The sequence below is a fragment of the Rattus norvegicus genome, chromosome 9 (genome assembly GCF_021556685.1).
Source record: "Rattus norvegicus strain SHRSP/BbbUtx chromosome 9, alternate assembly SHRSP_T2T, whole genome shotgun sequence".
Classification (NCBI taxonomy): domain Eukaryota; kingdom Metazoa; phylum Chordata; class Mammalia; order Rodentia; family Muridae; genus Rattus; species Rattus norvegicus.
In genome coordinates, this window is record NC_141542.1 from 121,001,617 (window position 1) to 121,017,535 (window position 15,919).

Here is a 15,919-nt window from a genome sequence, read left to right on the forward strand (position 1 = left end):
TAAGAATGGGTCAATTTGCATTCTTCTACATGCTGACCCCCAGTTGAACCAACACCATTTGTTGAAAATGCTGTCTTTTTTCCACTGGACAATTTTAACTCCTTTGTCAAAGATCAAGTGAGCATAGGTGTGTGGGTTCATTTCTGGGTCTTCAATTCTATTTCACTGATCTACCTGCCTGTCTCTGTACCAATATCATACAGTTGTTTTTTTTTTTTCCTTTTATCACTATTGCTCCATAATATAGCTTAATTTCAGGGATGGTGATTTCCCCAGAAGTTCTTGTATTGTTGGCAATAGTTTTTGCTATCCTGGGTTTTTGGTTATTCCAGATGAATTTGCAAATTGCTCTGTAGATCGCTTTTGGAAAAATGGCCAGTTTTACTATATTAATCCTGCCAACCCATGACATGGGAGATCTTTCCATCTTCTGAGACCTTCAATTTCTTTCTTCAGAGACTTGAAGTTCTTGTCATACAGATCTTTCAGTTGCTTGTTTAGAGTCACTCCAAGGTATTTTTTATTGTTTGTGACTATTGTGAAGGGTGTGGTTTCCCTAATTTCTTTTTATTTTCTCGTCGTCTTACAGTTTATTGTCATTGTCGAAGTCTCAGGCCTTGACTGCGTACTTGCGCAGTGGGTACAGATGGTCCTTCCGCTGCTGCTTCTTGGCCTTCGGCTTCTCTTCGTGATTGGTGAGCCCGCAGCGCATGGCTCTCGTCTTCTTGGGTCGCAGGTGCAGGAGCTTGTACTTTTTTCCCTTGTAGAACTTCCTGAGGTTTTCCTTTTGAGTCTGATTAATGACAGTGAGGACACAAGTGATGGATTTGCATATTACTCCTATCTTAGAGAACTTGGACGTGGCGCCATCTGTCATTTTGGCAACGCGAAGCTGGGACATTTCCACCTTCAGATCGTCCAGTTGTTTCAACAGCTCTTCCTTCTTGCCGCGCAGGTTCCGAGCCTTGATCTTGGCCATTCTGCGTTGTTCACTTGTTCACGGCTGAGGCCGCCTGGTTCGATAGGAAAAAACCTAATTTCTTTCTCAGGTTGTTTATCCTTTGAGTAGAAGAAGGCTACTGATTTGTTTAATTATATATCCAGCCACTTTGCTGAAGTTGTTTATCGGGTTTAGGAGTCACTTAAGTATACTATCATATCATCAGCAAATAGTGATATTTTGACTTCTTCCTTTCCAATTTGTATCCCTTTGACCTCTTTTTGTTGTCTGATTGCTCTGGCTAGGACTTCGAGTACTATATTAAATAGGTAGGGAGAGAATAGTCAGCCTTGTCTAGTCCCTGATTTTAGTGGGATTGCTTCAATTAAACTAAATTGCATTTAGTTTGATGTTGGCTTCTGGTTTGCTGTATGTTGCTTTTACTATATTTAGGTATAGGCCTTGAATTCCTGATCTTTCCAAGACTTTTATCATGAAGGGGAGTTGAATTTTGTCAAATGCTTTCTCAGCATCTAATTAGATGATCATTTTTTTTCCTTTGAGTTTATGTAATGGATTATGATGATGGATTTCTGTTTATTGAACCATTCCTGCATCTCTGGGATGAAACCTACTTGATCACGATGGATGACTGTTTTAATGTACTTGGATTTCCAAGAATTTTATTGAGTAATTTTGCATCAATATTCATAAGGGAAATTGGTCTGAAGTTCTCTTTCTTTGTTATGTCTCTTGTGGTTTACGTATAAACATAATTGTGGCTTCTTAGAAGGAATTCGGTAGTGCTCCTTCTGTTTCTATTTTGTGGAATAGTTTGGACAGTATTGGTATTAGGTCTTCTATGAAGGTCTGATAGAATTCTAAACCCATCTGGTCCAGGACTCTTTTTGGTAGGGAGAATTTTAATAACTGCTCTATTTCTTTAGATGGTTTATCTGATCCTGATTTAACTTTGGTTCCTGGTATCTGTCTAGAAAATGAGACATTTCGTCCAGATTTTCCAGTTTTATTGAATATAGGCTTTTGTAGTAGGAACTGATGATTTTTTGAATTTCTTCAGATTCTGTTATGTCTCCCTTTCATTTCTGATTTTGTTAATTTGGATACTGTCTCTGTGCCCTCTGGTTAGTCTGGCTAAGGGTTTATCTTGTTGATTTCCTCAAAGAACCAGCTCCTGGTTTTGTTGATTCTTCGTATAGTTCTTTTGGTTTCTACTTACTTGATTTCAGTCCTGAGTTTGATTATTTCCTGTCATCTATTCCTTTTGAGTGTATTTGTTTATTTTTGTTCTAGAGCTTTTAGGTGTGCTGTCAAGCTGCTAATGTATGCTCTCTCCAGTTTCTTTTTGGAGGCACCCAGAGCTATGAGTTTTTTTCTTAGTACTGCTTTAATTATGTCCCAAAAGTTTGTGTATGTTCTGCCTTCATTTTCATTAAATTCTAAGAAGTCTTTAATTTATTTGTTCCTTGACCAAGTTATCACTGAGTAGAGCATTGTTCAACTTCCATGTATATGTGGGCTTTCTGTCTTTTTTGTTGTTATTGAACCAGTCTTAGTCCATGGTGATCTGATAGGATGCATGGGATTATTTCAATCTTGTATCTGTTGAGGCCTGTTTTGTGACTGATAATATGGTGAATTTTGAAGAAGGTATCATGAGGTACTGAGAAGGTATATTCTTTTGTTTTAAGATGAAATGTTCTATAAGTATCGGTTAAGTACATTTGGTTCATAGCTTCTGTTAGTTTCTCTATGTCTCTGTTTAATTTCTGTTTCCATGATCTGTCCATTGATGAGACTGAGGTGTTGAAATCTCCTACCATTATTGTGTGAGGTGCAATGTGTGCTTTGAGCCTTAGTAAGGTTTCTTTTATAAATGTAAGTAAGTGCCCGTGCATTTGGAGCATAGATATTCAGGATTGAGAGTTCGTCTTAGTGGATTTTTCCTTTGATGAATATGAAGTGTCCTTATTTTTTTATAACTTTTGATTGAAAGTTGATTTTATTCAATATTAGAATGGCTACTCCAGCTTGTTTCTTAGGACCATTTGCTTGGAAAATTGTTTTCCAGCCTTTTACTTAGAGGTAGTATCTGTCTTCGTCACTGAGGTGTTTTCCTGTATGCAGCAAAACGTTGGGTCCTCATTACTTATCCAGTCTGTTAGTCTATGCTTTTTTTTTTTTTATTAACTTGAGTATTTCTTATATACATTTCGAGTGTTATTCCCTTTCCCGGTTTCCGGGCAAACATCCCCCTCCCCCCTCCCCTTCTTTATGGGTGCTCCCCTCCCCATCCTCCCCCCATTGCCGCCCTCCCCCCAACAATCTAGTTCACTGGGGGTTCAGTCTTAGCAGGACCCAGGGCTTCCCCTTCCACTGGTGCTCTTACTAGGATATTCATTGCTACCTATGAGGTCAGAGTCCAGGGTCAGTCCATGTATAGTCTTTAGGTAGTGGCTTAGTCCCTGGAAGCTCTGGTTGCTTGGCATTGTTGTCCATATGGGGTCTCGAGACCCTTCAAGCTCTTCCAGTTCTTTCTCTGATTCCTTCAATGCGGGTCCTATTCTCAGTTCAGCGGTTTGCTGCTGGCATTCGCCTCTGTGTTTGCTGTATTCTGGCTGTGTCTCTCAGGAGCGATCTACATCCGGCTCCTGTCGGCCTGCACTTCTTTGCTTCATCCATCTTGTCTAATTGGATGGCTGTATATGTATGGGCCACATGTGGGGCAGGCTCTGAATGGGTGTTCCTTCTGTGTCTGTTTTAATCTTTGCCTCTCTCTTCCCTGCCAGGGGTATTCTTGTTCCCCTTTTAAAGAAGGAGTGAAGCATTCACATTTTGATCATCCGTCTTGAGTTTCATTTGTTCTAGGCATCTAGGGTAATTCAAGCATTTGGGCTAATAGCCACTTATCAATGAGTGCATACCATGTGTGTTTTTCTGTGATTGGGTTACCTCACTCAGGATGATATTTTCCAGTTCCAACCATTTGCCTACGAATTTCATAAAGTCATTGTTTTTGATAGCTGAATAATATTCCATTGTGTAGATGTACCACATTTTCTGTATCCATTCCTCTGTTGAAGGGCATCTGGGTTCTTTCCAGCTTCTGGCTATTATAAATAAGGCTGTGATGAACATAGTGGAGCACGTGACTTTTTTATATGTTGGGGCATCTTTTGGGTATATGCCCAAGAGAGGTATAGCTGGATCCTCAGGCAGTTCAATGTCCAATTTTCTGAGGAACCTCCAGACTGATTTCCAGAATGGTTGTACCAGTCTGCAATCCCACCAACAATGGAGGAGTGTTCCTCTTTCTCCGCATCCTCGCCAGCATCTGCTGTCACCTGAGTTTTTGATCTTAGCCATTCTCACTGGCGTGAGGGGAAATCTCAGGGTTGTTTTGATTTGCATTTCCCTTATGACTAAAGATGTTGAACATTTCTTTAGGTGTTTCTCAGCCATTCGGCATTCCTCAGCTGTGAATTCTTTGTTTAGCTCTGAACCCCATTTTTTAATAGGGTTCTTTGTCTCCCTGCGGTCTAACTTCTTGAGTTCTTTGTATATTTTGGATATAAGGCCTCTATCTGTTGTAGGATTGGTAAAGATCTTTTCCCAATCTGTTGGTTGCCGTTTTGTCCTAACCACAGTGTCCTTTGCCTTACAGAAGCTTTGCAGTTTTATGAGATCCCATTTGTCGATTCTTGATCTTAGAGCATAAGCCATTGGTGTTTTGTTCAGGAAATTTTTTCCAGTGCCCATGTGTTCAAGATGTTTCCTTAGTTTTTCTTCTATTAGTTTGAGTGTATCTGGTTTGATGTGGAGGTCCTTGATCCACTTGGACTTAAGCTTTGTACAGGGTGATAAGCTTGGATCGATCTGCATTCTTCTAAATGTTGACATCCAGTTGAACCAGCACCATTTGCTGAAAATGCTATCTTTTTTCAATTTGATGGTTTTGGCTCCTTTGTCAAAAATCAAGTGACCATAGGTGTGTGGGTTCATTTCTGGGTCTTCAATTCTGTTCCATTGGTCTATCTGTCTGTCTCTGTACCAATACCATGCAGTTTTTTTTTATCACTATTGCTCTGTAATACTGCTTGAGTTCAGGGATAGTGATTCCCCCTGAAGTCCTTTTATTGTTGAGGATAGTTTTAGCTATCCTGGGTTTTTTGTTATTCCAGATGAATTTGCAAATTGTTCTGTCTAACTCTTTGAAGAATTGGATTGGTATTTTGATGGGGATTGCATTGAATCTGTAGATCGCTTTTGGTAAAATGACCATTTTTACTATATTAATCCTGCCAATCCATGAGCATGGGAGATCTTTCCATCTTCTGAGGTCTTCTTCAATTTCGTTCTTCAGAGTCTTGAAGTTCTTATTGTACAAATCTTTTACTTGCTTGGTTAAAGTCACACCGAGGTACTTTGTATTATTTGGGTCTATTATGAAGGGTGTCGTTTCCCTAATTTCTTTCTCAGCTTGTTTCTCTTTTGTGTAGAGGAAGGCTACTGATTTATTTGAGTTAATTTTATACCCAGCCACTTTGCTGAAGTTGTTTATCAGCTTTAGTAGTTCTCTGGTGGAACTTTTGGGATCACTTAAATATACTAGCATATCATCTGCAAATAGTGATATTTTGACTTCTTCTTTTCTGATCTGTATCCCCTTGACCTCCTTTTGTTGTCTGATTGCTCTGGCTAGAACTTCAAGAACTATATTGAATAAGTAGGGAGAGAGTGGGCAGCCTTGTCTAGTCCCTGATTTTCGTGGGATTGCTTCAAGTTTCTCTCCATTTAGTTTAATGTTAGCAACTGGTTTGCTGTATATGGCTTTTACTATGTTTAGGTATGGGCCTTGGATTCCTATTCTTTCCAGGACTTTTATCATGAAGGGGTGTTGAATTTTGTCAAATGCTTTCTCAGCATCTAATGAAATGATCATGTGGTTTTGTTCTTTCAGTTTGTTTATATAATGGATCACGTTGATGGTTTTCCGTATATTAAACCATCCCTGCATGCCTGGGATGAAGCCTACTTGATCATGGTGGATGATTGTTTTGATGTGCTCTTGGATTCAGTTTGCCAAAATTTTATTGAGTATTTTTGCGTCGATATTCATAAGGGAAATTGGTCCAAAGTTCTCTTTCTTTGTTGGGTCTTTGTGTGGTTTAGGTATAAGAGTAATTGTGGCTTCATAGAAGGAATTGGGTAGTGCTCCATCTGCTTCAATTTTGTGGAATAGTTTGGATAGTATTGGTATGAGGTCTTCTATGAAGGTCTGATAGAATTCTGCACTAAACCCGTCTGGACCTGGGCTCTTTTTGGTTGGGAGACCTTTAATGACTGCTTCTATTTCCTTAGGAGTTATGGGGTTGTTTAACTGGTTTATCTGTTCCTGATTTAACTTCGGTACCTGGTATCTGTCTAGGAAATTGTCCATTTCCTGCAGATTTTCAAGTTTTGTTGAATATAGGCTTTTATAGTAAGATCTGATGATTTTTTGAATTTCCTCTGAATCTGTAGTTATGTATCCCCTTTCATTTCTGATTTTGTTAATTTGGACACACTCTCTGTGTCCTCTCGTTCGTCTGGCTAAGGGTTTACTATCTTGTTGATTTTCTCAAAGAACCAACTTTTGGTTCTGTTGATTCTTTCTATGGTCCTTTTTGTTTCTACTTGGTTGATTTCAGCTCTGAGTTGGATTATTTCCTGCCTTCTACTCCTCCTGGGTGTATTTGCTTCTTTTTGTTCTAGAGCTTTTAGGTGTGCTGTCAAGCTGCTGACGTATGCTCTCTCCTGTTTTTTTCTGCAGACACTCAGCGCTATGAGTTTTCCTCTTAGCACAGCTTTCATTGTGTCCCATAAGTTTGGGTATGTTGTACCTTCATTTTCATTAAATTCTAAAAAGTCTTTAATTTCTTTCTTTCTTTCTTCCTTGACCAGGTTATCATTGAGTAGAGCATTGTTCAATTTCCACGTATATGTGGGCATTCTTCCCTTATTGTTATTGAAGACCAGTTTTAGGCCGTGGTGGTCCGATAGCACGCATGGGATTATTTCTATCTTTCTGTAACTGTTGAGGCCCGTTTTTTGACCAATTATATGGTCAATTTTGGAGAAAGTACCATGAGGAGCTGAGAAGAAGGTATATCCTTTTGCTTTAGGATAGAATGTTCTATAAATATCTGTAAGTCCATTTGGCTCATGACTTCTCTTAGTCTGTCTACGTCTCTGTTTAATTTCTGTTTCCATGATCTGTCCATTGATGAGAGTGGGGTGTTGAAATCTCCTACTATTATTGTGTGAGGTGCAATGTGTGTTTTGAGCTTTAGTAAGGTTTCTTTTACGTATGTAGGTGCCCTTGTATTTGGGGCATAGATATTTAGGATTGAGAGTTCATCTTGGTGGATTTTTCCTTTGATGAATATGAAGTATCCTTCCTTATCTTTTTTGATGACTTTTAGTTGAAAATTGATTTTATTTGATATTAGAATGGCTACTCCAGCTTGCTTCTTCTGACCATTTGCTTGGAAAGTTGTTTTCCAGCCTTTCACTCTGAGGTAGTGTCTGTCTTTGTCTCTGAGGTGTGTTTCCTGTAGGCAGCAGAATGCAGGGTCCTCGTTGCGTATCCAGTTTGTTAATCTATGTCTTTTTATTGGGGAGTTGAGGCCATTGATGTTGACAGATATTAAGGAATAGTGATTATTGCTTCCTGTTATATTCATATTTGGATATGAGGTTATGTTTGTGTGCTTTTCTTCTCTTTGTTTTGTTGCCAAGACGATTAGTTTCTTGCTTCTTCTAGGGTATAGCTTGCCTCCTTATGTTGGGCTTTACCATTTATTATCCTTTGTAGTGCTGGATTTGTAGAAAGATATTGTGTAAATTTGGTTTTGTCATGGAATATCTTGGTTTCTCCATCTATGTTAATTGAGAGTTTTGCAGGATACAGTAACCTGGGCTGGCATTTGTGTTCTCTTAGGGTCTGTATGACATCTGTCCAGGATCTTCTGGCTTTTATAGTTTCTGGCGAAAAGTCTGGTGTGATTCTGATAGGTCTGCCTTTATATGTTACTTGACCTTTTTCCCTTACTGCTTTTAATATTCTTCCTTTATTTTGTGCGTTTGGTGTTTTGACTATTATGTGACGGGAGGTGTTTCTTTTCTGGTCCAATCTATTTGGAGTTCTGTAGGCTTCTTGTATGCCTATGGGTATCTCTTTTTTTAGGTTAGGGAAGTTTTCTTCTATGATTTTGTTGAAGATATTTACTGGTCCTTTGAGCTGGGAGTCTTCACTCTCTTCTATACCTATTATCCTTAGGTTTGATCTTCTCATTGAGTCCTGGATTTCCTGTATGTTTTGGACCAGTAGCTTTTTCTGCTTTACATTATCTTTGACAGTTGAGTCAATGATTTCTATGGAATCTTCTGCTCCTGAGAGTCTCTCTTCCATCTCTTGTATTCTGTTGGTGAAGCTTGTATCTACAGCTCCTTGTCTCTTCTTTTGGTTTTCTATATCCAGGGTTGTTTCCAAGTGTTCTTTCTTGATTGCTTCTATTTCCATTTTTAATTCCTTCAACTGTTTGTGTTTTCCTGGAATTCTTTCAGGGATTTTTGCGATTCCTCTCTGTAGGCTTCTACTTGTTCTCTAAGGGAGTTCTTTATGTCTTTCTTGAAGTCCTCCAGCATCATGATCAAATATGATTTTGAAACTAGATCTTGCTTTTCTGGTGTGTTTGGATATTCCGTGTTTGCTTTGGTGGGAGAATTGGGCTCCGATGATGCCATGTAGTCTTGGTTTCTGTTGCTTGGGTTCCTGCGCTTGCCTCTCGCCATCAGATTATCTCTAGTGTTACTTTGTTCTGCTATTTCTGACAGTGGCTAGACTGTCCTATAAGCCTGTGTGTCAGGAGTGCTGTAGACCTGTTTTCCTGTTTTCTTTCAGCCAGTTATGGGGACAGAGTGTTTTGCTTTCAGGCGTGTAGTTTTTCCTATCTACAGGTCTTCAGCTGTTCCTGTGGGCCTGTGTCTGGAGTTCACCAGGCAGCTCACTTGCAGCAGAAAAGTTGGTCTTACCTGTGGTCCCGAGGCTCAAGTTTGCTCATGGGGTGTTTTCCTCTGGCGTCAGAGATGTGTGCAGAGTGCAGTCTCTTCTGGTTTCCCAGGCGTGTCTGCCTCTCTGAAGGTTTAGCTCTCCCTCCCACGGGATTTAGGTGCAAGAACTGTTTATCCGGTAGATCCCTTCAGGTTCTGGCGGTGTCTCAGACGCAGCGGTCCTGCTGCTCTTGGGCCCTCCTCTACGGGAACCCAGATGCCTTATACAGTTTCCTCTTGGGCCAGGGATGTGGGCAGGGGTGGGCAGTGTTGGTGGTCTCTTCTGCTCTGCAGCCTCAGGAGTGCCCACCTGAACAGGCGGTGAGGTCTCTCTCCCACGGGGTTTGGGAGCAGAGAGCTGCTGCGGGCTGGGATCCGCGGGTTTAGGACTCCCAGTAAATAGCGGAAGTGCCCGGTCCTAGAGGAATTTTGCCTCTGTGTGTCCTGAGTTCACCAGGCAGGTCTCTTGCAGCAGAAAAGTTGGTCTTACCTGTGGTCCCGAGGCTCAAGTTTGCTCGTGGGGTGCTGCCTAGGAGCTCTCCGTGGCGGCAGCAACCAGTCTATGCTTTTTATTGGGGAACAAATCCATTGGTGTTAGGAGATATTAAGGAATAGTGATTGTTGTTTCCTGTTATTTTTGTTGTTAGAGTGAAATTATGTTTGTGTGACTCTCTTCTTTCTGTTTTGTTGCAAGGAGAATACTTTCTTGCTTTTTCAAGGGTGTAGTTTCCCTGCTTGTTTTAGAGTTTTCCATCTATTATCCTTTGTAGGGTTGGATTTGTGGGAAGATTGTGTAAATTCGGTTTTGTCATGGAATATCTTGGTTTCTTCATCTATGGTAATGGAGGCTTTTTCTGGATATAGTAGCCTGGGCTGGCATGTGTGTTCTCTTAGTGTCTGTATGGCATTTGCCCAGGATCTTCTGCCTTTCAGAGTCACTGGTGAGAAGTCTGGTGTAATTCTGATAGGTCTGCCTTTATATGTTACTTGACCTTTTCCCCTTACTCTTTATAATATTCTTTGTTTTTTGTGATTGGTGTTTTGACTATTATGTGATGGGAGGAATTTATTTTCTGGACTATTTGGAGTTCTGTAGGCTTCTTGTATGTTTATGGGCTTCTCTTTCTGTAGGTTAGGGAAGTTTTCTTCTATAATTTTGTTGAAGATATTTACTGGTTCTTTATGTTGGGAGTCTTCGCTATCTTCTATACCTATTATCTTTAGGTTTGATTTTCTCATTGTGTCCTGGATTTCCTGGATGTTTTGGGTTAGGAGCTTTTTGAGTTTTACAATTTCTTTGACAATGTTTGTCAATGTTTTCTATGGTATCTCCTGCCCCTGAGATTTTCTTTTCTATCTCTTATATTCTGTTGATGATGCTCATGTCTATGACTCCTGATCTCTTTCTTAGGTTTTCTATCTCCAGGGTTGTCTCCTTTTGTGATTTCTTTATTGTTTCTATTTTCATTTTTAAATCCTGGATGGTTTTGTTCAATTCCTTCACCTGTTTGTGTTTTCCTGAAACTCTTTAAGGGATTTTCATGTTTCCTCTTTAAGGGCTTCTACTTGTTTACCTGTGTTGTCCTGTATTTCTTTAAGAGAGTTATTTATGTCCTTCTTAAAGTCCCCTGTCATCATCATAATATGTGATTTTAAATCCAAATCTTGCTTTTCCAGTGTGTTTGGATATCCAGTATTTGCTGTGGTGGGAGAACTGGCCCCTGATGATGCCAAGTAGTCTTGGTTTGTGTTGCTTAGGTTCCTGTGCTTGCCTCTCACCATCAGGTTGTCTCTAGTGTTAGCTTGTCTTGCTGTCACTGACAATGGCTTGACCCTCTTGTAAGACTGTGTGTCGGCACTCCTGTAGACCTGTTTTTTGCTGGTTTTTTTTTCAAGCTGGATCTGGGAACAGAGAGCTGTGGGACTGGGTCAGCTCCAGATGCAGGTAGAAACTGGAAGGGTCTTGTCACAGACTGCTCCTGGGTTTGTGTGTCCAGAAGCCTCCAGCTTGGAGCAGAAGAGTTGGTCTTTCCTCTGCTCTCAGGTGTGTTAGCACTCCTGGCAACTGGCTTTTAGCTCTGGGCTCAAGCAGAAACTGGAAGGATCCTGCCCCTGACTGCTCCTAGTTTCCTGTATCCAGAGGGTACTAGGCAGGTTCCTCTTTGGCCAGTAATGTAAGCAGAAGTGGCTGTCTCCCCTGAGCTATCCAGGAAGAAAGTTTTAAAAGATGGCTTTAGTTGTTTTTCAAAAAAAAAAAAGTAACAAAGTCAGAATCAGGAATAGAATGTGCCCATTCCTCATAATATTAAGTAAAGGCTGCATAGTAAGGAATACAGTGAGCTTTTGTACTTACGCTTAAGAGAAATAGACTTGGGTCAATTTGTGATCAAGGGAGACCATTCATTCTAGGGCATATTCAAGGATAAAGCCAGGGTGTGCACTATGATAAGGCAAGGCCATGTGAAAACTGCTGCTTTGAACATAGAAGGAGCTTGTAGAATCAAACAGGCTCTGAAATAATATCAGCATCCTATCGTAACCTCCATTTTGCGTAACATTTTATATGAGGTAATTTCTTAGACATTTTGCCTATGAAAAGAAAGATGGGCTTGGCTAGGGGAGCTTTGCCCAATCCATCCAACCATTCATCAAAATGTATATGTCTGTCTGGTAATATGTACGTGTGTGTATAGAGTTGATTGAGACAGATGGATATACTAGAATGTGTGTGTGTCTGTGTGTCTGTGTGTCTGTGTGTCTGTGCATATTTGCTTGTGTACAAAAATTTAGTTATTTTCCTTTCCTTCCATTCTAATTCACAAGTAGTTAACCAGCCTGGCCAGTGAAGGGCTCCAGGCCCTGTCATGAGAAGTGAGAGCTCTAGCAATAAACCCATCACACCACCCCCTGTACCCCCTGTACCCACTCTTAAGAAACAGGTGTTGCTTTGCCTGAAGCCATAGGTTTCCGGCCCCAGAATAACAAAGAATCAGGGGAGTAGACATTATTAATACTAAGCAACTTTTACTTTCCCCAAACCAAATTTTCACCCAAGGATGATCTGCCCCCTTGGCTTACTCTGGGACGAACCGTGCTCTCTGGCAGCTTCCCTGCACTGTAGTGCCATGCATGAAATATTATATGGGGTTTTTTAATTATTTGATTTGATCTGTCACCAACAGTAATTCAGAATGAAGATTTTGGACTGTGACGCTACAGATATTAAATAACCGCTGGCTATGCACACAGCTCACCGCTGCTGCCCTTTCAGAGCAGCAGCCATGGGCTCAATCTCCAACAGACAGGTGTTGGGGTGTTAAGGAGTAGCATTAGGGAAAGATGAAAAGTATGCTTTAACACACGCGTGTAGAGCTCTGCTATGGTCAAGCTCACCTGGGTACAACAGAGAATGAGCAGGACTAAAGAGGAGAGTTCCTGGAGTTATGCACATGGAGGTGAAGGATGTCACTGTCTGGGAAAACCAGGAACCCAGACTGCAGGCACACGGGGAAACCCTGTACATGAGCACTGCAAGCTAGGCTGGATTTCAGGGCAGTACAGGAACCTCACCATGGACAGACCGTGGGCTCTCACCCTACAGGAATGACCATGGAGCCACAATCTTGACAGTGTGTTACATTTTGTTAACCCAAACCTTGAATTTGAACAGCCCTTTCTGCATCCACATCCTTTTAGTTTCAGCTCCCACTATCAAGGAAAATTCCTCTTGCAGTTCCTTATCCAAGTGAGAGCCTGATTAATATCGCCTCTCCCTTTAAGACAGATCTCTGGTCACCTAAGGCCTGGTGAGATACCAGGCTGCACTTGGCCTGTGAGCTGCTGTTCCCTGTTTGGGAGTGGAAGCTCAAGCTGCTCCTGTCTTCAGTGTCACCATAATTGTAGCATTCCTGAACCTTTAGTTGTCTACACTGACATAAGAGCAGTCCATGCGAAAGAACTCGCCAATCCGGAGAAGGCAGGATCAGGAGCCATATTGGGTGCAGGTAGAATTTAAAAGTTTGTGTGAGCCTGGACAAAGAGACTGCTTTTATAAGAAATGTGGGAAATGGAGTCACTTCTGTAATGTTGTATCACTAGTTTTATACATTACAACCAGTGTTCTTGTTAAAACCCAAAACTCAGCTATAATTTATACACTAAGAGAGAAGTGAACATTTAAAGTGAGTTGAACCTAAGGAACGAATAAAACCCACTCCATCTCTCTAAGTTTCTGTCTACACATTCTCTCCTTTCTCTCCCTTTCCTCTTTTTCTCTCTTATCCTTCCTGTCTCTCCCCATCCTCCCTCCTCCCGAACCGTTAGCTCTGGGGCTTCCTGTGTCAGGCTCACGGCTCTCCCACCCACTATGAAGAAAGCCTCCATGTTAGTGCACTTCAGAAGGTCCCTCTGACAGAAGCGCTCCATGATTTTCAAATCAGACTGTGCTTATCTGTTCCTTTGTCTACTAAACTGCCTCAGCTTCACACGTGAGGCCAACAGCACTCTGGAGAAAGCTTGCCTGACCCACTGTTAATACGGAGCTGTCCTTACTGAGCATCCTCACCTTGTCCTCCCCACCTTCATCCTCCCAGGCCTCAGGATCTGAGGCAGCATGGGTCTAGAGGATGGTTTTAAGCTGCAGATCAAAGGCTCTTATCAATAAACCTGTGTCTCCCACACAAAAGAGTTGTCTGTGCACTAGGCGGCATCCCTTGAAAAGACATGTACAAATATATGTGTAGTCCAGATGTGGTGCCAACAGCAGACTTCTGGGGACAGCGTAGCATGACATGGATGACATGGGACCCTCAGAAGCAGGAGACTCATCCCTCCAGGGGTCAGCCATCAGGAATAAGGAGCGGCCCTCAGCAGGCCTGGACGGTGGCATCTCAGAAGACTGCTGGCTGCTCCCTTGTAGAAGGTTGTTCCCATTTGTCCAACGTTAGCCCTGGACAATGGCTATATACATTTCATTTGTGTGTGACTGCTTTTCAGTCAGCCTTGGTGTGCGCAATTATTCTACTACATCTGACTGTCCTATTTCTCCCTCTGCTCTCATGAATTCTGTGTAACTAGATGTTCATTGATAAAATGATTCTGAAACAATCAAAAACTGAGGCATGGGGGGACAGCACAGCACAGTCTGAATGGCCCAGGTTTGTGCTGTGAAAGAGGTTCTGGAAAATTAACCCAACAACCCTGGGTGCACTCTCATTTTTGGAACAACGCGATAACTGCACAACAGTAGTTTCCCGTTAATGTCAGACTTGCAAAAAAGTTTGAAGAAATTATGTCTAGAAATAAATTAAGAAAATGGAACAGAGAATCATACAGGGTCCATTACCAGAAAGAAGAAATTTACTGGAACTATGAAAATCATTAATATGAGAGACACAATCATGAGACCAGGGAAAAATGGAAGAAGGGAACACAAGCACAGGATACTTTAATTCATGAGGGAAGAAGCTATTGAACTTATTAAATGGTTTTACATAATACTTGAGAGTGGTTCCTGGTCTCCTTTGGCTATGAATGATAAGTAAAAGGAGACTTCTGAAAGAAGATGTAGAATGCGTACATGTATACACTAGTAAAACCATGTTAATGCACTGGGACTCTTATGAGAATCATTGTTTGCAGCATGCAGAAGCAGAAGCTAGCAGAAGTGCTGAGTTAGGGATTAACCTGTTTCTTTCTAACCAGTGCCTGCCACCTTTGCCGTGCCATTTATCATTAGAGCTTCTCAGGAAACACCTTGTAGTTGGCCTGGAGCTCTGAGCTCTGAAGTAGAAATGACAAGTTTATAATTCTTATTTTGGCCATGGGCTTGGGAAAAGGGGAGGCTTGAAACTCTGGGGAACAATCATACTTCTTGGTTCTTAGTTCTTTGTGAGATGTGGTCTTTCTTTTGAGTCTGGCACATCTGGTAATGATTACAGAATGTCTACCTCCTTCGAGTAACAAAGAAAGTGCAGAGTTATTTCACCAAGAATCATCCGAGAGCATCCGTCTTATTGAGCTGTAATACACTTGGGAATGGTTTTCCCTGAGGAAGCCTTCCTTGCTGGATCTTGGCCCCGCCCAGCAGTCTGGGTTTGAGGCTTCCCTGCAGCTGCTTGGCTTGACACTGAGGATGCCATTGGCTGTAATTGCACTCCACATCCTGCCACTCCCTTAGTGGCTCTGGCTCTGGTTCTTTGGATAAAGTATAGTGTATGAAATACTCACTGAGCAAGCAGGGATGAGTCAGTCTCCAAACTCCTGAGGCCATGTCTGCTTTGATTTACTTTTCTTTGTGGTGGAGTCCAAGTGTGCACACTTGAGTAGTTCTTAGGTGAATCTTAAGTGCCTCTCAGTGTGTGAACACTAGGGTAGAGTTTTAGGGTGACTTTGCTGTCCTTTCTCAACCCTCTGCTGCTCTTCAACACCACAGAGGTAATGACTGACCAGCAATAAGAAGAAATAGCCAGCAAGAAGAGCTGAGGGACAGGCCTGGCTTAGATGACCCTAGAGTATTAACCTTGAGAAGAATACTGGTCTGACAGGTTATTTGACTTCTAAGAGCAGGAAATGTGATGTTAAAATATTTCCCTGAGAGAGTATTCAAATCAACAAAATCAGAACTGAAAAGGGAGACATAACAACAGAAACAGGAAATTCAAAAACTCATTAGATCCTACTACAAAAGCCTGTACTCAACAAGACTGGAAAATCTGGATGATGTGGACAGTTTTCTAGGCAGATACCAGGTACCAAAGTTAGATCAGGATTGGACAAACCATCTAAACAGTCCCACAACTCCTAAAGAAATAGAAGCACTCATTAGAGTCTCCCAACCAAAAAAGCCCAGGACTGGATGGGTTT

General features: G+C 41.5%; 1 pseudogene; it reads right to left on the bottom strand.

Moving 5' to 3' along the window:
* Nucleotides 1-273: 273 nt before the first annotated feature.
* On the bottom strand, nucleotides 274-1,045 carry Rpl35l4 (ribosomal protein L35 like 4; annotated as a pseudogene).
* Nucleotides 1,046-15,919: the final 14,874 nt, after the last annotated feature.